The sequence below is a fragment of the Drosophila navojoa genome, chromosome 4, assembly GCF_054131105.1.
Source record: "Drosophila navojoa isolate 15081-1374.11 chromosome 4, UAZ_NAV_1.0, whole genome shotgun sequence".
NCBI classification, from domain to species: domain Eukaryota; kingdom Metazoa; phylum Arthropoda; class Insecta; order Diptera; family Drosophilidae; genus Drosophila; species Drosophila navojoa.
Window position 1 is genome coordinate 6,416,435 of NC_142892.1, and position 9,651 is coordinate 6,426,085.

The window sequence follows — 9,651 nt, forward strand, 5'->3', positions numbered from 1 at the left end:
ATACGTTTAAGTAACGCATACCCCTAGTGCAGCCTATGCATTATTTAACCTGTCACATCTTCATTGAACCGATCAAAAGAAAGCGCTCGTTGCTTATAAAGCAATTATCTCTTGCTGTATATTTATATACATACATACATATGTACATACATATGTACATATCTATGTTGTAAAATTAATTGAAATAATTTTGTGGTTTTGCACTTTTTATGCTGACCGAATCAGACCATGAACCGAAGGCAGTTATTCTTTTGACCATCGAAGCATTCATTGAATTGCAGCTAATCAATGGATACAATTGATCTACTAGCAATACGAAAGTTAGCGACTGAGGCATGACTGATTTATATAGAGCAGAGTTGAAAGAATTGACTGACTGTATATATGACTCTATTGAGAAAGATCATATATGTATGTATGTATTTACATATGTAAATATTATATTAATGCGATTTATGTAGATCAGAGTTGAAAGAATTCTTAAAATGCAAGGGATCATATACTATATACATACATATGTATATGTATAAATGAGCATATATATGTGTATCATATATTATATGTTGCTTAGTCCTTTTCTTGGCTATATTTGAATGCCTTTTTCGCTGTCTTTGGTGTCACTGTGCAGTCGCTCGCTGTTGAGTTGCCATTTCGCAGCGGCTTATCAACAAACCTGAGCCAGTTGCCCGTGTGCCGGCGGCATTTGCAACGCGCCTCAGTTTATGCCTTCTCCTCACCCATTCCCTCTCTCTCTCTCTCTCTCTCTCTCTCGCCCTCTGCTGTTGGTTTTTTTTTTGCTTGCAACTGATTTTCTCATGCATAAAATTGCACACGACATAATTTCCATGAAATGGCTGGCAGCGTCGACGGCGGCAACTGGAACTGGAACTGGAGCTGGAACGGTGACTGGAACTGACACTCGGGCGACGTCAACTGAGACTAACTAGCTGACAGCCTCAGGGCTTACACTTAACTCGGACTCCCCGATCTGCCCCTCCCCCTTCTCTCTCTCAGTCTACCTCTTTCACTCGACTCGCTCTCATCATTGTTATTGCCATTTCACGCTGTCTAGCTATTGCCGTCTCGCTTTGCATTTGGGGCAGGTTCGGTGCACTTTTGTGCAATTTGTCTAGCAGGCGGTCTAGCCTAGCTACCCCCCGTCTTTCTCTTCACCCCTCTCTCTTCCACTCGCTCTCTCTTCTTTAATGGTTATGCACATCACGTGCTGCCTATTAGACGGCATTATTAAGTCCTTTAAAGCCCCGTTACGAGTATTTTTTGTTATTGATAGCGTATGATATTCATTATATATTGTTTTTACGTCTTCCTCCGCCTCCTTCTCCTCCTCGTCTCCTTCTTCTTCTTCATGTTTATTTTTTGTGATTACAATTCACAATTAACCCATGACACTGAGCACTTGGAATTCCAATTCCAATTCCAATATAAACTCAAGTATTTATGATTGTTGTTGTCGTTGCTGCTGCTGCTGCTGTTGTTGTTGTTGTTGTTATTTGGGCAGCTTTATAGCTGATAAGATTTATTAATTATTTGTATGTTCTTGACGTTTTTGATGTAAATAGTACAAACAGTCGAAAGTCCATGTTGCTTGTTTGCTTTTATTTCGAATACCCTGCAAGCAATGCTAGTCTAGGGTATATGAACTTTATGCAAATGTATGTGACAGTTACAAAAGGGCGTGACTGTATGATAGGGTATCTTTTAGTCGAGAAAGCTTACTTTTATTTTTACTTACCTCTATTTTTTTGTATATATTAATAACCATTTTACCTTCACATTCTTTTCACTTACAGCTCTCTCCATCTCTCTCTCTGTCTCTGTCTCTGTCGCCCTCTGTCTCGAGTGCCTAAACTCCCACCCAAATACCGTTTTCAGGTAAGTGTTAACATGTGATTTAAAGTACTTTACCTTTTTGAATTTCTGATAAGCCCTACAAGCGCGTGCTTCGTGCTCTGCATTCGTGTGCGTGCGACAGGTGTGTGTGTGTGTGTGTAGACCTTTTGGAATTCCAGAAATACTTGCGTCAAGTAGCCGCCGTTACTTGATAAGTATCAATCGTCCAGCCACTGACGACAGCTCAGTGAATGGGACTGCATTCATTGCTGACTGGCATTACAAATTTACACCTGGCGCCCCATTTAAACGGAACTTTCGATGATGCACCGCTCTTATCGTGCGTACAAACACACAGCAAACTGTACTGCTTGCCAACAAAAGTTACTGTAATGCTTAAGTCCATAGAGAGTTCCAGAGTTCAGTTGAGTTATGTAGGCCTCGTCACAGCACAAGTGAACGCCACATGACGTACTTCCTCCGAGCGAATGCCATAAGAATTGTCTTCTCATTGATAAAGAACGCGAACAGACGATGATCTAAGCAGGAGATTCAGAAATATTTATAGATATTCGAATGACATGATGAGGTCGAAAGGCATGTCCGGCGGATTGATAGGAGCCAAAGTGATTGAATACTTGGGACAATAGTAATTATTTCTAATACTATTTTCAATTATCTATAAAATGGGAATGCTTTTTATTTCTCGCTCAACTCTCCAAATAAATTTTAATGAACTATCGGTAACGTTAATCACTAGCTGCTTAACATATTTATAGCATATTATGTTAACTGTTTCTGTTAAGTATCTATCATTTTGTTAACTAACATGAAATATTTATGAGATGGGAAAACTTTTTCCAAAATTCAAATTATCATCTAAATAACCCGACCAATTAAACCATTTGAGAATTGGAAAACCTATTTGAATTGTTTTTCATATCGTTTGAATTTTCCATAACGCAAACTATTTGTATCTTGAACTATCTTCTTAATTCCTTGTCTAACTGTCCATTTGATAGTGTACTATGGGAAATTTATGATAATTCTCTGATTAAAATCCAGTCATTTGTTTTCACGCTAATCTCGTCTCGTTTTCGACATTGTCACCCAAAAATTTCTTTAGTTTTGTTATTTTTGCTTTCTTTCTATGTATATACCCTTTCCCCCCTTTGTGTGCTCTGCATTTGGTATTCATGTCAGGGCGCTGCTTCGGCAACTATAAATAACGCCTATTTTAAATTTAAAAAGTATTACCTACGGAATTTCCTATAAATACCTTCATGACAAATTCGACAAAAAGACACACACACACACACACGCACACAAAATATACAGCTTTTTAATGCTCTGCTTCTCGGCCCTTCCCCTCTGTCATTCTCCGTCTATGCTTTGGTTTTTCGTTGTAAATGACCTCGTTCATGTAATTGAAAAAGACCATACATACACACAGACACACACACGTATGTACACTTCCACTGACAAAGTCAAACATGTTGGAATTTTATTTTACCGTTCCATGGCAAATTTTGGTTGATGTGTGCGTGTGTGTTATATACGGAAAAGAACGCCACTAGCTACACACACACACACGCACATACATATGTAACATGCATAAATACACATACATACATACATACATAAATTCCATTCCACACACGCACATCGAAAAACAACAACAATAACAAACCTTTTCGTAGATTACAACATTACCGAAAAAAAAGCGCTGAAGAATTCCACAAGCAGCAAAGAGACATTGACGTTGAGTCTGAAGTAGCGCATTGTTCGTACGCAACAACAGCAACAGCCACAGATACAAATACTAAGATACTTTTATAACTTGACTGCAGCAGCATAGACAACGGGAGCGGGCGGAGTGCTCAGTGCTTTAGCTGTGGAATGCTGTTCTGTAAGTTACATATGCATGTGACCCAAACATCAGCAACTTTCTAGCACACACACACACATACAGACAGACAGAGCAAACAAATATACACACAGGCACAAACACACACGCATAGGCACATACATATACGCAAGCGACTACTTTCCACACATTATCGAAGCACTACCGCTGTTGCTGCTGCTGCTGTAGCTGACTCAGTCGCTCTCGCAGTCGCAGTCGCCGTCAACCTCAACGGCAACGTCAACGTCGCCGTCGACGTCGACGTCGGAGTCGTGCTGTAGGCTCTGCCCGTCTCAGCGCTGCAGCGCATGCGCGACGTTCCGTACGAAAGATCGCATGAAGGAAAATTCATGTTTTCATTCAGTAAATTTTTGTAGCTACAGCGGCATGGTCGTTGCCGAGCTGTGCGCGGATGTTACGCAGCAGACACTGTGGATTTTTTGTGAGAGCGGATATAACAACAACACGAACATGAACACGAACAACAAAAACAGTGCGAAAAGTAAATATTGAAATGCAGAAATGACACTCAGGCGTCGATTTGTATAACAAAAAAAAAAAAAAAACAGAAAACAGAAATATGAAAAAAAAAAAAAACAACTAAAAAAGAAACAAAAACAGCAGAAGTTATGTTAAATTAAAAGGCTTGTCAGCAAGGAGCTGCCCAAAACGGAGCAGACAACAAGCACACACACACACACATGCACGCGCAAGCAAACAGAGACACACACACACATACATCCATGCATACATACGTATGTACATATGAAACTTGTGCGACCGCATTCCGAAAGTTCAAATAACGATTTGGTGGACAACAGCAAGCGACGGAGGAGAGCGGACGGTGGGCCACAGCATAAGCAGCGTGGAAAAATTAAAGTTAAAGAACTCTCTGCACATGTATGTATGTATGTATGTATGAAAGAGTGTCTGTGTGTGTGTGTGTGTGCCTGTGTTGGTGTAGCATGGAATGCTGTTCCGTTCAACTAGAAGAAGAACTAAGCCAAATAGAACTTACGCTTCAAAAAGGAGTAATACATAAGAGAAGAGCAAAAAAATGTGACCACAAACTGGTTTCTGCTGGCCAAGACTTTGTGTCGTCGTCTTCAGTTGCTGCTGCTGCTGCTGCTGCTGTTGCAGGGGACATCCATTGACATCTAAGGAGCTTTTGGATTCTAACCTCCAAGTAGAGGCACATGGGTAAGCGAGTAAGCATTGTGGAATTTGCCAGCAGTCAATGCGCTCACAAATACACACATATAGACACTCGCACACACACACACACACACACAGTGTCTCGCTGCCAGTTACAAGTCTCGAAGACAAAAGCTCGGCTTCGTCTTTGGAGACGAAGTAAAATATTTATTGGCTCAAATTGGATGCTGCGCGTCGACGTCTGTGCGCGTGTGTGTCGCTGTCTCTGTCAGTGTGAGCGTGCGTATGTGTGTGTGTGTGTAGCGTCTATTTAGAAATTCAAAGTTGAAATTTTTCAAGCATGCGTCATCCGACGAAGCGCGTGGGTCTGAGCCAGACTTTAGCTGCAACTTCGGCTTCAGTACGGTATCAACCGCCTATAAGTAAACGCACAAATATAACTAAAGTCAGGATAAATAAATTATATACAGTATATATAAATTGAGTTTTAGCTGTTCATTGAAGATGTTCATCTTATAGAATTATATAAATAATTAGTTTCTATTACTAATCGTTTTGTTGCTTTTAAGCAATTTCCACTGTATAACAGTTACGTCGCTTTGGTGTTTGAAGCTTTTATTGCGGCGCTGTGTGGTTAAAGCAATTTTGATGGTAATTGCGCGCACGATGCAGTTGCTGGCGATAATAAAGGGAGAAGGGAGCAGGGAGCAGGGGTCGGGGTGTCGAGCGAGAGGAAGAGAAAGAGGAGGAGAGCGTGAGTACACTACCTCGTGTGCCTATCATAATTGCAATCGCTGGACGACGGCGCTGTGGGTCTTGGGTATCGCTCTCTTCAAACGCCATACAACAAAAGTTGCATCACTAAGCAGAAAAGGCAAAATGAAGAAAAGTCAACCACCAGCATAGAATGCGGGCTGGCTGGCAGCAACGAAAACAACAGCAACAACAGCAACAACATCAACAAGAGCACAGAGAGCAACAGGAACAGCAGCAACAACAATAACAAAAACAACAACTGCAGGCACAGGGCAGGCAAGCAGAACCAGAAGAAAACGATGAAGAAAGAGGGCGAGCGCAAAAAGGCAAATGCAACGGCGTCTGCTGGCGGCAGACAGGGATAGACGCCAAAGTCCAAGTGGGCAGACAAAAAGGGTGCAAAAGGGAGCGAAAATATGTGTGCTCTCCCGCTCTCGTTTTCTCTCTCACTGGCTCTCGCTCCCCTTTCTTACACACTTACACACGCTCGCACACATGCAGCGGGCTAACGGACAGCCGCAAACTGATCCCGTTTGTAGTTCTTGTTGTTGTGTTATTCTTGTACGTTAAAAGCAATAATGTCAGCAAAAAAAGACCAAAGAACGCCAACAGCGCAACGTTGGCGGTGGTCGGTCGGCAGCAGCAACAAGTTTAAGGAATGCCGTTGTCAGTTATCGTCGGGCCTATCGCCATCGCCAACACTATCGATAATCAAAGCTGGACAGACAGCAGAGCTGGCTGGCTGGGCGGCTGCGCAGACTAAGTTGTTGCTCGTTTAATTTTATGCACAACAATAAATGTCAATTAAAAATTATATTTGTATTAACGGGGCGGCAGGCGGGCTCTCTGGCTGGCTAGTCGGGCGAGCAGTCAGTCAGTCTGTCAGTTCCTGACCGCCAGGCCACAGCCATAAAAATGTGCTATAAAAAAAGTAACGGTGAATGCTACGGTCTGCTGAAGTTCGTGTGTGGCTCTCAGTTACAAAAAAAAAAAAAAAAAACCAACAGAAAAAAATCATTTCAGTGTGTATTTTGTGCTGTGTCCGCTCAATAGAAAGTTTTGTGTTAATAAAAAATGGCAGGCCCACAACAACAATAATAATAACAACAAAAAAGAAGCAGAAAGAAAAAACAACATAAAAAACACTAAAAACTAAACATACACAAAATATGTCGAAATATAGCAACAACAAAAAAAAGAGTGAATGAAAAAATGTTGACCCAATTTTTGATGCTGCCGCTGCCGTCACTGGCGCTGTCTCTGCTGCTGTTGCTGCTGTTGCTACTTTCCCACAGCTTCCCAGTCGAGCAGCGTGTGATCATCATCAGCAGCAGCGGCGGGCGCTCCCTTAGCCAAACAGCTGGAACGACGTCTAAATTAATGACTGTTAAATGAAGATTGTTGCTCCCAGCATTCCAATGCGTTGTCGGCGCTTGTTCACGCCTCGCGCCATCTCCCTCGCGCACAGGGCGCGCCTGCGCAGCAGCAGCAATAGCAGCAGCGGCAGCAACAGCTTTGTGTCTATATTTAAAGTTTGAAGTAAGTTATGTGCACCTTTGATATTGGCCGTACCGCTGCCGCCCTCCGCACACTTCTATATTTAGCAACTGCCCGCCTCATCCCCTCCACGTTTCGAGTATTTGATAAACTCCCCTCGATAGCAATCGACTTACATAGTTGCAGCTGTGATAAGTTTGAAATATTTACAGTTTATTTTCTCCCTCTTTCTTTTAGCTTTGCTGTGCGCGAGTGTGTGAGAGTGTGTGTGTGTGTGCTTCGACTCTCAGCGCCACTAATTGTGTGTGCTATTTATATTAAAAAGCAAAAACCGTAAGATCTTGCCCGAATTTAGTCGCTGTCTTTTTTCTTTCGGCTTCTTCTGCTTCTTCTTCATCTGCCTCTTTCCTCTTGATGTTCGTGTTGCTTTCTTGTGCTTCTTTTGTTTGCGCGTGTGAAAATATTTAGGCTATGCTCTATGAAAGGTATTTTTTAGTTGTTTTTGGGTTTTTTTTTTGTTGGTGCAATGTGTTAAATGGCAGCAGTTAATTTTGACTTGACACACATTATAATCATAATTAAGTATTAAATTTGGCTCAGGGCTTTGAGGTAGGCACGCGCTCGGTGAAAACTGTGAAATGATCGAGGTATGTATGTATGTATGTATAATAACATATAAATATTTATAAGTGTGAGTGTGTGTGTGTAAGTAAGCTTGAGTGTCTTCAATTCAAGGAAAACGAACTAAATTGAAATTATTAAAAGTGCTATCTCTATCTCTCTCAAACGTGCTCACTGTCTCTCTCCCCCCCTCTCTCTCTCTCTCTCTCTTTGTGGGCTGGCCGCCGTTTAACTTACTATGATTTGACTACGAAACCGGTTTTCGATTTGGTTTGACTGTTTTTTATACAAGTGAGATCATTTTGAAAGCTGATTTTGTCAATGAATAACCACATTCCACATCCCAATGGTTTTTGTGTGCCCTGCACACACACACACACACATACACTTATACAGAGATTCGTGTGATGTTACAAAGCTTTGAAGTAATGCCGCCAGCGCAGCCTCCAAGTGAAACTGTTGTCGTCGACGTCAGCGTCGCCGTCGCCGTCGCCGTCGCAGTCGCTGCTAATGCTCCAAAGGTGAGTACAAAATATTTCGTTTAACTGTGTATAGGTAAGTACACAATGTGACTGGATCTGCAGTAGAAATATATGTAAAAGAGAGAGACAGATAGAGAGAGAGAGAGAGGAAGACGGAGAGGCGGGGTAGATGGAATGTAAGCGCCAAGCTTTTGAACAGTGGGTCAAAGCAACAAATCGGCCCATATCGTTGATTATGTATGTAGTATATGTACATATGTATATATGTAGGTATGTATATAATCTATGTATGTATGTGTATGTGCATGTGTATTATTTATATTTTATTTCATTTTTCTGTTGTTGTTTCATTTTCTGTCAGTCAAATCAAGTCAGCCCAAGGTGAGTTGGAGCTAGAGCTGGGGCGCCACACATTCCGAGCATGCCAGCAGCAACTAAAAACCAACAAAAATGAAAAAAAAAAGCACACACACCAACACATGCACACTGAAAATAAAAGCCGAATACAAATCTAAACAACTTGATGTTTTGGTATTTATGCTTTGTTTGCGCATTACAAAAGGCCCCGGTGATAAGGCAAAGCCACAGGCGGGGGCAGCCAGATCAGTAAACGACAAACAAATATGCTGTCTACCTACCTACACACACACACACACATACACACTCACATTCACGGATGTATATATGTATGTTTTTCATTCATGAAATACCAATGGACTGAAGCAACCCACTTGCCGCCCCCGTTGGCCCCACAATCTACGCTTCTGCTGCTGTTGCTGCCGCTGCCGCTGCCGCCTTTGCTTTTGATTTCGAGTCGCAGCAAAATGGAGCACGGAAAGGAAAGCTATGCGCACGTTGGCTCCACAAGTCGTGATAAACATATTTACCAATTGATTATTTTCAAACGCACACACACACGCACATACATACATACATACAGCACATGCTTTCGGTATAGCTAATCCAATAGGTGCTAATCAGCATAAATATGCCGTCTGTGGCTGTGAATTTCCGGGCGACTTTCTAAATGCCCATGTTGTACGGATCATAAACTCTGTCAAGATTTTTATTTAGCTAGCCCAAAATCACAGAGCTGAACTGGAAAAAGGTAACCTGGACAGGACTAGAGTTCTATGAGCACGAAACTGATCGTAACTACTGGGAACTTAGATCTGGAGTATTAAGAAATCATAAAATTTTATTTATATAATTTTAGGAAAAGTTATGCAATTAAAAACAAAAATAATAATACAGTATATGTTTTGTTTTAAATAATTTGAGTAATCTATAAATCATATTAAAGAATTATGTAAATAAATTAAAATTCTGAGACCAGTCAAAATTTTAAATTGGAATTTTTAACTGATTAGAAACATATTTTGC

The 9,651-nt window shown here is 41.3% G+C and overlaps 1 long non-coding RNA gene across 1 annotated transcript; it reads left to right on the plus strand.

The window, feature by feature from the left end:
- Nucleotides 1-1,693: 1,693 nt before the first annotated feature.
- Nucleotides 1,694-8,766, plus strand: LOC149091355 (uncharacterized). Its single transcript, XR_016196661.1, has 2 exons — nt 1,694-8,307; nt 8,630-8,766. It is a non-coding gene; the product is annotated as an uncharacterized LOC149091355 (long non-coding RNA).
- The last annotated feature ends 885 nt before the right edge of the window (nt 8,767-9,651 follow it).